General features: G+C 36.1%; 1 protein-coding gene across 4 annotated transcripts in view; it reads right to left on the reverse strand.

Annotated features, from left to right (window-relative positions):
- The window catches only part of LOC123676494 (RING finger protein 207-like), a 305011-nt gene that overhangs the window by 130411 nt on the left and 161698 nt on the right, over window positions 1-12902 (reverse strand). The window lies entirely within an intron of this gene.

Below are 12902 nucleotides of genomic sequence, written 5' to 3' on the forward strand. Positions count from 1 at the left end.
AAATGTGCATTTCCTCGGAGAATCCGGAAATCTTCAGTTTCTTCACTTGTAAACTCTGCTTCGTATATATATATAGCCGATCCATCATGTTGCCTGAAAGAATTCTTGTTTTGAATTGGGATCCAAAAATTTTCCCCAGGTACTTGATTTTACTAGTTATTTTTATTTTAATACAGTTACAGGATTTTTACTAATGCAACTTGAAACATGAATACTTAGATATTCAGTTTTAGGTTGATCGGCACTTGGTGGAGATATTATCATGAACTTTGGTTTTTAAAAATTTTTGAGTTTAACCTGGTCATTCCTAGCTATCGATATGAATGTAATTTCAATATACTTGCTCTGGTAATACTTTTATCTTTAGCTTATCCTTAGAGATTGTGACGTTTTACAGATGCTCGATCGATAATTGTCATCATTGATTGTGATGCTCCGCACTGAGTAGACACATTTTGTTGAGCTCCCGAGTTTTATAGTTAAATTCAGTGGCGAAAATAAGTTTGGAAGTACATATCTGCCTATTAGGGTAATTCATAGAACTTTTATTTCTTCTACCTACTCTGTAATATTTCGTTCATCAAATTAATAAAGAAAATGCCAATTTCAAAACAACAACAAGAAAATATAAAACAATGCATTCTCGAATGCCTGTCAGATAAGGAATTCTTATCAAACCTGGCGATAAAAGTAGCCGATAAGGTAACATCCACTGTCCAACAACATCTGGACCGCCTTGAAGAACGTGTTCGTGAACTCGAAGGGAAATCCATAGATAATGAAGTAAAGATAAGCGAATTAAATTTAAGACTGAATAAGATGGAACAAAATGGTAAACGTAAACAATTGAGACTGTTGGGGTTGAAGGAGACAACTGAAGAGAGCTTGGAAGATTCGGTGCAGGAAATCTTGGTTTCAAAATTTAAGATGGAAAAGTCAGTAATTTCGAATTGCCATAGAATTGGACAGAAGAATATCAGTCAAGATCGCCCTAGACCTGTTGTTATAAAGTTTACATCGGTATCATCTAAGAATGAAGTTTTCCGTAATAAAAGAAATTTAAAGAATTCCCAACTATTATTAGTCGAAGAACTCAGTAAACTAAACTACGAATTACTCAAAAGTGCTAAAGAAAGAGTAGGAAGAAGGGAAGTTTGGTCTCTTGATGGCAGAATCTTCATTAAATGGAAGGGTAAAAAACACATCGTCGGATCCACTGAAGAAATGGAAGGTATTATAAAAAGTTGAGTATTGTGAGTGGAGTAACTCAACAACCCTTGCTGTATAAAGGGATTATAGAAATTTATTTTTTTGTTTAAATTTTTTTTGCCTTTATTCCAATTTTTGTATTGCTTTATTTATTGAAATGTTAATTGGTTGGATGCATTTATTTTAAATTCTAATTTGATAAGTTCATAGATTATGAGGAGTTTGAGCATAGCGTTTTACAATGTACAATCTTTACTCGCACGTTTTGATGATTTTCGGAGTTTTCTCCATAATAATGATTTTGATATAGTCGGGTTATGCGAGACTTGGCTGGCCGATGGTGTGCCTGCGCGCCTGGTTAACATACCTGGTTATAATTTTATAAGAAAAGACAGAGGATCCAGAGGGGGAGGCATTGGTTTTTTTATACGCGATAGTTTAGGTTATGAGATTTTGCATGGGGGAATTACTAGTTGTCTCGAACAAATGTGGATAAAAATTGGGATTAATGGTAAGTCGGTAATTATCTGCGTTATGTATCGACCTCCATCCGGTAGTTTTTCAGAATTTTTTAGTTCTTTTGAGGACCTTGTTTTAAGATATCATCCTTCGAGTAGTGATATCGTTATCGGTGGTGATGTAAATGTGGACTTTTTAAGAGTTGATGACTTTAGGGTCCGGAGATTGTCTGAACTGTTCGTTCAGTTTAATTTGGCACAAATTATTGATTCTGCCACAAGAATTACGAACAGGTCTGCTACGCTGGTTGATATCATTTTGACTTCATCTGAGAGTGAGGATCTCATCCATGGAGTGGATATTGTGGGACAGTTGTCCGATCATTCTTTGGTTTATGTTAGGTTGAACTTCGATCGGAAAGTACTAGAGAACCGTACTTTGAAATCCAGATCATTACGTAGAGTGGATCGTGATGTTCTTGACCAATTATTTTCGGTCACTCCGTTTGACAGTTTACTTTATGTTGAGGATGTCAATCTGAAGGAAGCAACATTCACCAAACTTCTATGTGATCTTTACGATCACATCGCACCAGAGAAGTTGATAACCATAAACAATAAATTCATCACTGGCATTCGTGTCCTGACTTTTAAGTATTCAACTATGTAGTGGCAGAGAGGACAGGGGAAATAAAAATCCTTAATGAGATGCCGACGTTTCGACCTTTATTTCTGGTCTTTTTCAAGGCTGGAAACAGAACGACATTGAAAACATGGGGCATAACATAGTGCCATAATATAAAGAAAGTAGTATACTCTAGTAGGTGCAGAAACAAAATACAACAGAGCATTACAAAAAACATAATTTAAAACACATACCAATTCATATGAATAATCCCTCACAATATTCTGAGGTGGACATAAAACTGTGTCGTCAATTTTTTAAGAACTCAATATACAATATACAATATACAGGTCCACTGGTCAACAGATGAAACTATCTATAATCTTTTATTATAATTTTAGGGTGTTCAAAAGATTTTTCCACATTAAGTACAATAAACAGCTGAAAACTAGTCTCCGTGTCATCTGTCATATGCAGAACGTCGAGCGTCATATGGTTATCTAATGTCAAAGAAAGGGGTATGTTCCTGAAATTCGTCAAGAACGAATCATCCGTTTGTATCTCTCTAAAATGTTGTGATATATTGTGCTCAAATTCTGTACATCAGTCCTCAAATTTACCGTCTCGTTTAAAGAAATATGAATCATCTCACCGATACATCTCTTTTTATAGTTTTTTTCTTTTTCTAAGATGGTGACGTTCTCGAAATCGAAATTGTTGTCTTCGTTGAAGTGATGAGCGGCTAGAGCGGTTTTTTCATTTTTGTCTTTATTAGTGGGTCTACAATCATATCCGTGCTGGTAGACTCTATTTTTAAGATACTGTTTGGTCATACCTATGTAGCATCTGCTGCAGTCTTTACAAGGGATCTTGTATATTAAATCGGATTGCAAACCATCTGGAGTTTTATCTTTGATTTTCGAGAAAAGGGAACTGACGCATTTCAGTGGATAGAAAGCCAGTCTTGCAGAAGAGTTAGTTTGTTGTAAGGCTCTGCTCATGTTTTCAGATAGACCTTGAATATAAGGAAAACGGTAATATCTGGTTCGTTCATCATTCCTCGAACCTGCATCGTTAGTGAGCACCTTCCTTTTATATTGATTAAGAATACGTTTGACCAAGGTTGTTGGGTAATTATTTCTTGTTAGTAACTCAGTTATCTTCAGTTCATTTTCTCTGTGAAATCTTTCATCACTCAAATGAATAGCACGGAACATCAAGTTTGTTATAGTTGCTATCTTCTGGGATGTGGGGTGTTGTGATCGGTAGTTCAACATTCTACCAGAGGAGGTGGGTTTGGTATACCAATTGGTGCTTATGGTTCCATCTTCATTTCGAATCAACAGTACATCTAAAAATGGTATTGTTGCCTCGGACTCTCGTTCAATGGTGAATTGCAGTTTATGATGAACGTTATTGAATTTTAGGAGTAATTCGTCCGATTTCCCTTTCGGTATAGAGAAAATCGTGTCATCTACATATAGTTTAATGAAATGGACATCAAAGGTTAGCGTTCTTAAGCTTATCGTTATCACTTCATCCATAACTAAGGCGGCTAGTGTGCCGCTAGCCGGATTTCCCATGGCTGCGCCATCAATCTGCATATATATTACACCGTTAAAGGAGAAGTAACTAGAATCAAAAATGTACTCAACCATTTTGCAAAATAAATTTTGTGGAATTGTTGTGTATGCAGATATATATTGCCATCGTTTCTTTATAATGTGCAAAACTAGGGCTTTAGGAATATTGGTATATAACGATATAACGTCGAGTGACACCCATTCACTTTCCTTAGGTACTCTAATTTCCTTGACGAAGTCTACAAAATCTTTGGAATTCGATATATTGTATTCGAATGATGTGGTGACAGGAGATAAAATATCATGAATATATCTGGACAGGTTGTATGATGGAGCACCTATACAACTGACCACAGGTCGAATGGAAATATTTTCCTTGTGAGTTTTTCTAAGGCCATATAGCTTTGGAATAACAGAGTTATGACATTTTAGATGTTTCGCTTTCATTTCATCAATGGCGCCCACATCCCTAAGTTCTTTCACAATTTCATTGGCCAAAGTTTGAAATTTATTTGTTGGGTCACTAGGTGTTATTTTATATGTCTCTGTATCAGACAACAAATTCTCCATATACGAGACATACTCATCTCTATACATGATAACTGTGGAGTTTCCCTTGTCAGCTCGCATAACAACGCAATCAGGATGTTGTTTGAGGAATACACAACAATTCCACAAAATTTATTTTGCAAAATGGTTGAGTACATTTTTGATTCTAGTTACTTCTCCTTTAACGGTGTAATATATATGCAGATTGATGGCGCAGCCATGGGAAATCCGGCTAGCGGCACACTAGCCGCCTTAGTTATGGATGAAGTAATAACGATAAGCTTAAGAACGCTAACCTTTGATGTCCATTTCATTAAACTATATGTAGATGACACGATTTTCTCTATACCGAAAGGGAAATCGGACGAATTACTCCTAAAATTCAATAACGTTCATCATAAACTGCAATTCACCATTGAACGAGAGTCCGAGGCAACAATACCATTTTTAGATGTACTGTTGATTCGAAATGAAGATGGAACCATAAGCACCAATTGGTATACCAAACCCACCTCCTCTGGTAGAATGTTGAACTACCGATCACAACACCCCACATCCCAGAAGATAGCAACTATAACAAACTTGATGTTCCGTGCTATTCATTTGAGTGATGAAAGATTTCACAGAGAAAATGAACTGAAGATAACTGAGTTACTAACAAGAAATAATTACCCAACAACCTTGGTCAAACGTATTCTTAATCAATATAAAAGGAAGGTGCTCACTAACGATGCAGGTTCGAGGAATGATGAACGAACCAGATATTACCGTTTTCCTTATATTCAAGGTCTATCTGAAAACATGAGCAGAGCCTTACAACAAACTAACTCTTCTGCAAGACTGGCTTTCTATCCACTGAAATGCGTCAGTTCCCTTTTCTCGAAAATCAAAGATAAAACTCCAGATGGTTTGCAATCCGATTTAATATACAAGATCCCTTGTAAAGACTGCAGCAGATGCTACATAGGTATGACCAAACAGTATCTTAAAAATAGAGTCTACCAGCACGGATATGATTGTAGACCCACTAATAAAGACAAAAATGAAAAAACCGCTCTAGCCGCTCATCACTTCAACGAAGACCACAATTTCGATTTCGAGAACGTCACCATCTTAGAAAAAGAAAAAAACTATAAAAAGAGATGTATCGGTGAGATGATTCATATTTCTTTAAACGAGACGGTAAATTTGAGGACTGATGTACAGAATTTGAGCACAATATATCACAACATTTTAGAGAGATACAAACGGATGATTCGTTCTTGACGAATTTCAGGAACATACCCCTTTCTTTGACATTAGATAACCATATGACGCTCGACGTTCTGCATATGACAGATGACACGGAGACTAGTTTTCAGCTGTTTATTGTACTTAATGTGGAAAAATCTTTTGAACACCCTAAAATTATAATAAAAGATTATAGATAGTTTCATCTGTTGACCAGTGGACCTGTATATTGTATATTGTATATTGAGTTCTTAAAAAATTGACGACACAGTTTTATGTCCACCTCAGAATATTGTGAGGGATTATTCATATGAATTGGTATGTGTTTTAAATTATGTTTTTTGTAATGCTCTGTTGTATTTTGTTTCTGCACCTACTAGAGTATACTACTTTCTTTATATTATGGCACTATGTTATGCCCCATGTTTTCAATGTCGTTCTGTTTCCAGCCTTGAAAAAGACCAGAAATAAAGGTCGAAACGTCGGCATCTCATTAAGGATTTTTATTTCCCCTGTCCTCTCTGCCACTACATAGTTGAATAAACAATAAATGTAAGCCATGGTTCACTGAGGCTATCAGACTGATGAAAAGGCAGAAGGACAAAGCTTATAAAAAATTCAGGAGGACTAGTTCCCCTCAGGACTGGCAGTTCTACAAGCAGATGAGAAATGCTACTACCAATGCAATAAATGCAGAAAAAAGATCGTACCTCAGCTGCTCCACAATAAAATCCGGTATGAAACATGTTTGGAGGCAATTGAACGAGGTGGGAGTATATAGCAAAAAGACGAGTTCAGCAGCCTTGCCCGAAGCTTTGAATGACCCTACCTCTATCAACAACTTTTTCCTACAATTTCAGAGACTGGGGACTCCTGATCGAGATTTGTTGAACTTTTATTCTACCATGCCCTTGAGACTTGTTGAGGGGGAACTTACTTTCACCCTTGTTGGTGAGGAGGAGGTAATCTCTATAATTTCATCAATGAAATCAAATGCTGTTGGATCAGATCGAGTGAGTATGGAAATGATAAAATTGTGCTGTCCTCGAGTTGTGCCGTTCCTACTCAATATTTTTAATTCGTGTTTACTGAAATCAGTGTTTCCTGACTCTTGGAAAATAGCCCGAGTGATGCCTTTGCCTAAGAAAACTGAAATACACAATCTGAATGATCTCCACCCTGTAGCTATTTTGCCCACTTGCTCTAAGATTTTCGAAAAAATAATTGCTTCTCAAATAAGGGCACATTTGGAGAAATACAACATTCTACCTCAGCGGCAGTCGGGATTTCGCAAGGGTTATAGCTGTGGTACTACACTCCTGGATGTGGTTGATGAGATCTTACGCGCAATTGATTCAGGTAAAACGTGCATTCTTGTTCTGTTAGATTATTCGAAGGCGTTCGATCAAATTGATCACGTTCTCTTATTGGCAATTCTTGGGCATATTGGGTTTGCACCTTCGGCGGTTGAGCTCATTCGCAGCTATTTGATTGGTCGTACTCAATACGTGGAAACAGATAAGGGTTCTTCGACGCCGGAACCAGTTCATTGCGGTGTACCGCAGGGGTCCGTGCTTGGTCCCCTGCTCTTTTGCATTTATACATTCTTCCTCACGAACGGCTTGAAATACTGTATCGATTTCCGTTATGCAGATGACACCCAGATACTCCATACTTTTTTGTCATCAGAGGTGGAAAGCGCATGTGAGAAAGTGAATGATGATCTGAGAGCTCTCGCTTGCTTTTCTCGTCGGCATCACTTGAATTTGAACTCGTCTAAAACCAAGATGATTGTATTTGGCAGACATAAGGAACAGGTTCAATCGCGACTGAGTATTGTATTGGATGATGTTAAGCTGACTTGCGTCAGCTCTGCTAGGAACTTAGGACTTTTGATGGACTCAGAATTGAGATTTAAGGAACATGTAATAATGTGCATTCAAAGGGCTTATGCAAACCTAAAAAGATTATACCCTCACAGGCATTATCTGACAACAAAATTAAAAATTTTGCTGACGGAGTCTCTGGTTCTTAGTCATTTCAACTTTTGCGACGCAGTTTATGGTCCTTGTTTAACCAGAGAGTACAGTAAGAAGATACAGGAGGTACAGAGATCATGCCTGAGGTTTATATATGGGATCCGGAAGTTCGAACCAGTCATTCACAAACTCAAGGACTGTAACTGGATAGATATGGAAGAGCGTAGGAGGCTCCACTCGATGATTCTTTTTCACTCGATCATTCTTTATAAAACTCCACCATATCTTTTCAATAAAATTAAATTGCGCTCGGATGTTCATACTTTGAATCTCAGACACCGTGGTCTCCTCTCCGCGCCCACCCATTCTACAACCACTTTTACTAGGTCGTTCACGTTCAATATTGTTTCTCTCTATAATGGTTTGCCTCTTCCTCTGAAATTCCTTAGTTTATATAAATTCAAAAAGTCATACACACAATTTTTGTTGACAGGTTCACTTTAGGCTTAGGTCCTAAGCTATGTGGACGCAGGCTCGATCTCCGATGGTTTTTTTTTTCTCTTCAAGTTTTCTATTTAAGTTCACTAAATGTACGAAAGAAAATTTTTTTTTCTCAATGTATCCAACTATATGCTCAGTGCTGGAATCTTTTTTTGTTCTTGGTGAACTTTTGGGAGCTTACATATAAACAGTCTTACTGTCGTAAGTCTCCTTTTTGGAGATAAAATTATAGGATATATAGAAGTATGTTTTTTGATTGATTGGTTATTTCTGTTGTATATTATCTGCAAATAAAGTTTATTATTATTATTATTATTATTATAACTCTTGTGGAATACTCAGCTCTACAGGTTGTCTGAAGGTGGTGAAACACAATACTGTTTTTTTTAGATTTTTATATCATACTCATGATCTCCATGAAATTCTGATTTCGAAATACCCCTCTTTTCATCATTTGTCTGTGGTAATTTTCAACGTACCCCTGCACCTTTGACCAAAAATTTCATGGATATAATGAACGGTTTGAACTAGAAATCATATCTTAAAAACGGTTCCAGATAAGTAATTGTAAGTTTTTTTTTATTGAATTCTTGAAAAGTCTTCAAGTCTTCTGAATATTTACCGATCACTTCACAGGTGGTCCGATAAGATAAGATAAGTCAAATAAAAAAAATATGAAAATATTTGGAAACATCCATTTTGAAAATGAAATTGAAACGACTGCATATTTTCAGCTGAAAAAGTTTCATCAATATTTTTCATCGCTTATATAATCTACTCAAACGTCTGCAAACTTTCTGTAAATCAAACTGCACCTCTTTTCAATCGTGTTAAAATTATTACAGAAGTTTGGATACTTCTGAGCAATAACTATTGACGAGACTTCTTCAGCTGAAAATATGCAGTCATTTCGAACTACTTTTTGTTATTTCACGTGGTCTCCATTTCATTCTGTCAAAAAGGATGTTTCCACATATTATGATGATTTCTTCGATTTGACATATCTTTAATTGATATTTTTTTGTGAATATTTATTTCTGATAAAACATAAAATTACTCAAGAATGCACTCTTACTCATTTTGTCAAATATGCATCCGAATATGTAGTCATGCCTTTTCTAAATTCATATTTATCCGATAATTAATAAGGTATATCATACAAATAACGATCGTCAATGAATTCTGCTATATTTATCCATCTCACTGGAATAACTCCAAATATCTCAAAAACTGTACGGGTAAAAACCCATACCATACCTACGGCACAAATCGGCACAAAATGAGCATCATTTATCAGAAGAAGAAAATTTCTATATATGAAGCACAGTGTCAAGTTATTGACTCACAGGAAAACTTGAAATATCTCGAAAAGTGAATCGGTACAAAATTTCTAAAAGATGGCACAAAATAAGCACAATTTATCACAAAAAGATAATTTCCATATATAAATCACAGTATCGAGTTAGTATGTTGGTAACATACAGGAAAAACTCGAAATATCTGGAAAAGTGAATGGCCACAAAATTGATAATACAGTATGGTGCAAATGTATGGAATAATAAAACAAATTTTGTGAAGAATGCTGAAACATGTCAATCTATATTTCTGATTATTCAATTTTCGACATTCATACGAGAGAGATGACGTCATTGGTATGGTCTTGATGACGTCATCGGCTGTTTTTTAAATGGGAACATATGTCATGCGACATGTCAATTCGAAGGTACAAATCATGTAAGGTTCATTCATATAGGGTGGATACAAACCCTCAATTTTTGTAGTCTCTTATTTTCTTTCATTACAGTACTATTATTGATCATGGATATTAAAATTACAATAAATACTCAAACTGATGCCCTTCAGCAATAATGCGATGTGAAAGACGGGATATTACCTCTTTTTCAACACGTCAGGGGTTATTTGTGACATCGCATATCGGATGCGCTCCTTCAGCTGATCTAAATTATCCGGTCGATTTTGGTACACTTTGCTTTTCACATACCCCCATAGGAAAAAGTCCAGCGGAGTCAACTCTGGAGGCCTTGGGGACCATTTAATTGGTCTCCTCCTCCCTATCCACCTATTTGGGAAAACATTATCCAAATATGCCTAAAAAATCTGCATTTGTGTTGTTCATATTCATCAAAGTCTCGCAAAATTCTATACTCCTGTCAAAGTCGTCTTCCATCAGCTCTTGCACCAGATGTACCTTGTAAGGTTGCAGCTTCGCTTTATGTAGAGTTCTAAGGTTGGTGGAATGATGTAAATCATTATCCAGTGCAACATTTCCCGAACTAGTATGAGGATTTTCGTCAAACGCAAGTATAACATCCACTTTTTTGTCCTCAGAAATTGGCTATCTACCAATTTCAAAACGATCTTTGACACTACCTGTTTTTCTGAATTTCTTCTCAATTTTACTACCAGTTGATTGGGAAATGAGTTGGTCTCGGTTTGGATACTTCGCGTTGAATAAATTGCGAACTTTTTTTTGGATTCTCGTTTTTTCCCCATAGCCAATTATAAAACTTCGATTCGTTCTTGTTCTGTCAATCTTATTATCAAATTGAATGATAATCACGATTTGAATCTTGACCGAGATCTTGACTGTTTCTTATTCGGACCGCTAAAATAAAAATGAACAAAACATTTGTGTTGATGTTGTGCATGTTAACAATTTTTCATTTTGAATTTTATTTTGTTGAAAATCCTTCGTTCAAGTATTTATGTCAATTTTAATAATAATAATGAAAGTAACTACTGCAATAAGAAACCATGAGACTACAACAAATAAACATGTTTCTATCCACCCTGTATAAATGGATCTTACAATAATTTGTACCATTGAGTAGGTAATTGATGAACATATTTTCCCATTTAAAAAAAATAACCGACGACGTCATCATTTCAGCATTTTTCACAAAATTTGTTTTTTTGGGAGAAAATGAATGTATTCCATACATTTGCACTATACTGTAAATAACACAAATTGACACAAAATGAGCACAATTTATCGAAAGAACAAAATGTCAAAATTTCCATATATGAGTCACAGCTTCAAGTTTGTTACTAGTTACAAAAACCAGAAATATTTCAAAAAGTGAACAGACACAATACGAATTGGCACAAATGAACACAATTCATAAAAAAAACAGAAAATTTCCATAAATGAGTGGAATCGATGATTCACGGGAAAAACTCGAAATATCTCCAAAAAAGAATGGGCTCAAAATTCATAATAAACGGCACGCATTGGCACAAAATACGCAAAACAATCTGATACCAAAATTCCAGGAGTGGATAAAAACTTGACAGCACGACCCGTTTTAGATTCATTGCAAGAAATATTACCGGATCGCGTAATTTCACATTTTGTTGACGTGAATTGACCGCTAAGATCTTGTGATATTTTGCCTTCGGATTTTTTGGTGGGATTTCACAAAGGATCGTGTTTACTCTGATAAGCCTCAGACTGTTGACGATCTGAAAACCAACATCCGTCAAGTTATTGATGTTATATTGCCCGAAATGTGTAGACGAGTCATAGAAAATTAGCTTGACGGATCTACGTAAGAGATCACGCGGAGGACATGTCCGCCGTATCATGTATTACATAGGTACATTTTGGTCCAAGCATTATTAGAAAAGTTGGTTGATGTCCAAAATTAATTGTAATAGCATAATATTTTGATGCCTAACAAACAATTGTTTAATTCCTCGGCGAGGTACTTTTTCCGGAATTAAACAATTGTCTGTTAGCCATCAAAATATTATGCTGTCTAAGCGTTGTATTGAAATGAAAATTTGATCGATATACTATAGGAAAATGTTTTTTATTAACGTCTTCTTTCGGAATCAGAAAATGGATAACCCTTTAACATCTACACGCAAAATACACTCGGTGGAATCTACTGTTGAAATTTTGGGTTTTTATTATTCTGTTTGAATTTCTATGGTTCTGATGATTTAATCGATATTCATCTTGAGTTTTATCTGATTCTGGTTACGCTATAAGTAGGAAATTCTGTATGAAAGTTGAAAATATTATTTCACATCTAAGGCTCGATGCACATTTAGCAGACCAAAGAAACCAATGGTACGATACACACGTAGATGAAATCGCGGCGTCCTCGCCTCGAGCACTCCACCAGCAGCCGGCGCCGGCAATCACCCAATCAGGGACTGCTTGATCGCCGCGTTCTCGCTGCGAGAAAATCTCGTCAGCGGTTAAGCAGTACACGTGAATGAATTGGGTGGTTCATACAGCCGATATCAAGCCAGATGCATCGATACATGGAGGAGACGAATTAATGAAGATTCGTGTGAATCGAGACTCACATTACTGGACGACGTGCTCGCTGCAAGACGATCACTCGTATGCATCGAGACTAAATCAAATTCGAACGAACCTGTAGTTCTGATATTGTGAGAAAAAAAAATTTCGATGCCTATATTTACGGAATCCCCAGTCAGATTTTCTGTTAATTGATGAACTCAATCCAGCATTCGAGATCCAAACCTACCTTGACATTTTTAAATTTCTTTCGTTCGGTAGTTATCGTGTTTTCGGCCGGCTGGATAAAAACGAATTTGAGGATAGATTCGTCAAGTTGAACATCGTTTGAAGCCATTTTCGGCAGAAAATTTATAAATTGAAAACAAACAACATGACGAAATGCTATTTGATCTTGTCTGGAAACGACAGCTCGAGAACATATTACACTCCTAATGTCATGATTCTTCCAATTAGAAAAGTATAGCGAATAGA

Source organism: Harmonia axyridis, chromosome 3 (genome assembly GCF_914767665.1).
Source record: "Harmonia axyridis chromosome 3, icHarAxyr1.1, whole genome shotgun sequence".
Lineage (NCBI taxonomy): Eukaryota > Metazoa > Arthropoda > Insecta > Coleoptera > Coccinellidae > Harmonia > Harmonia axyridis.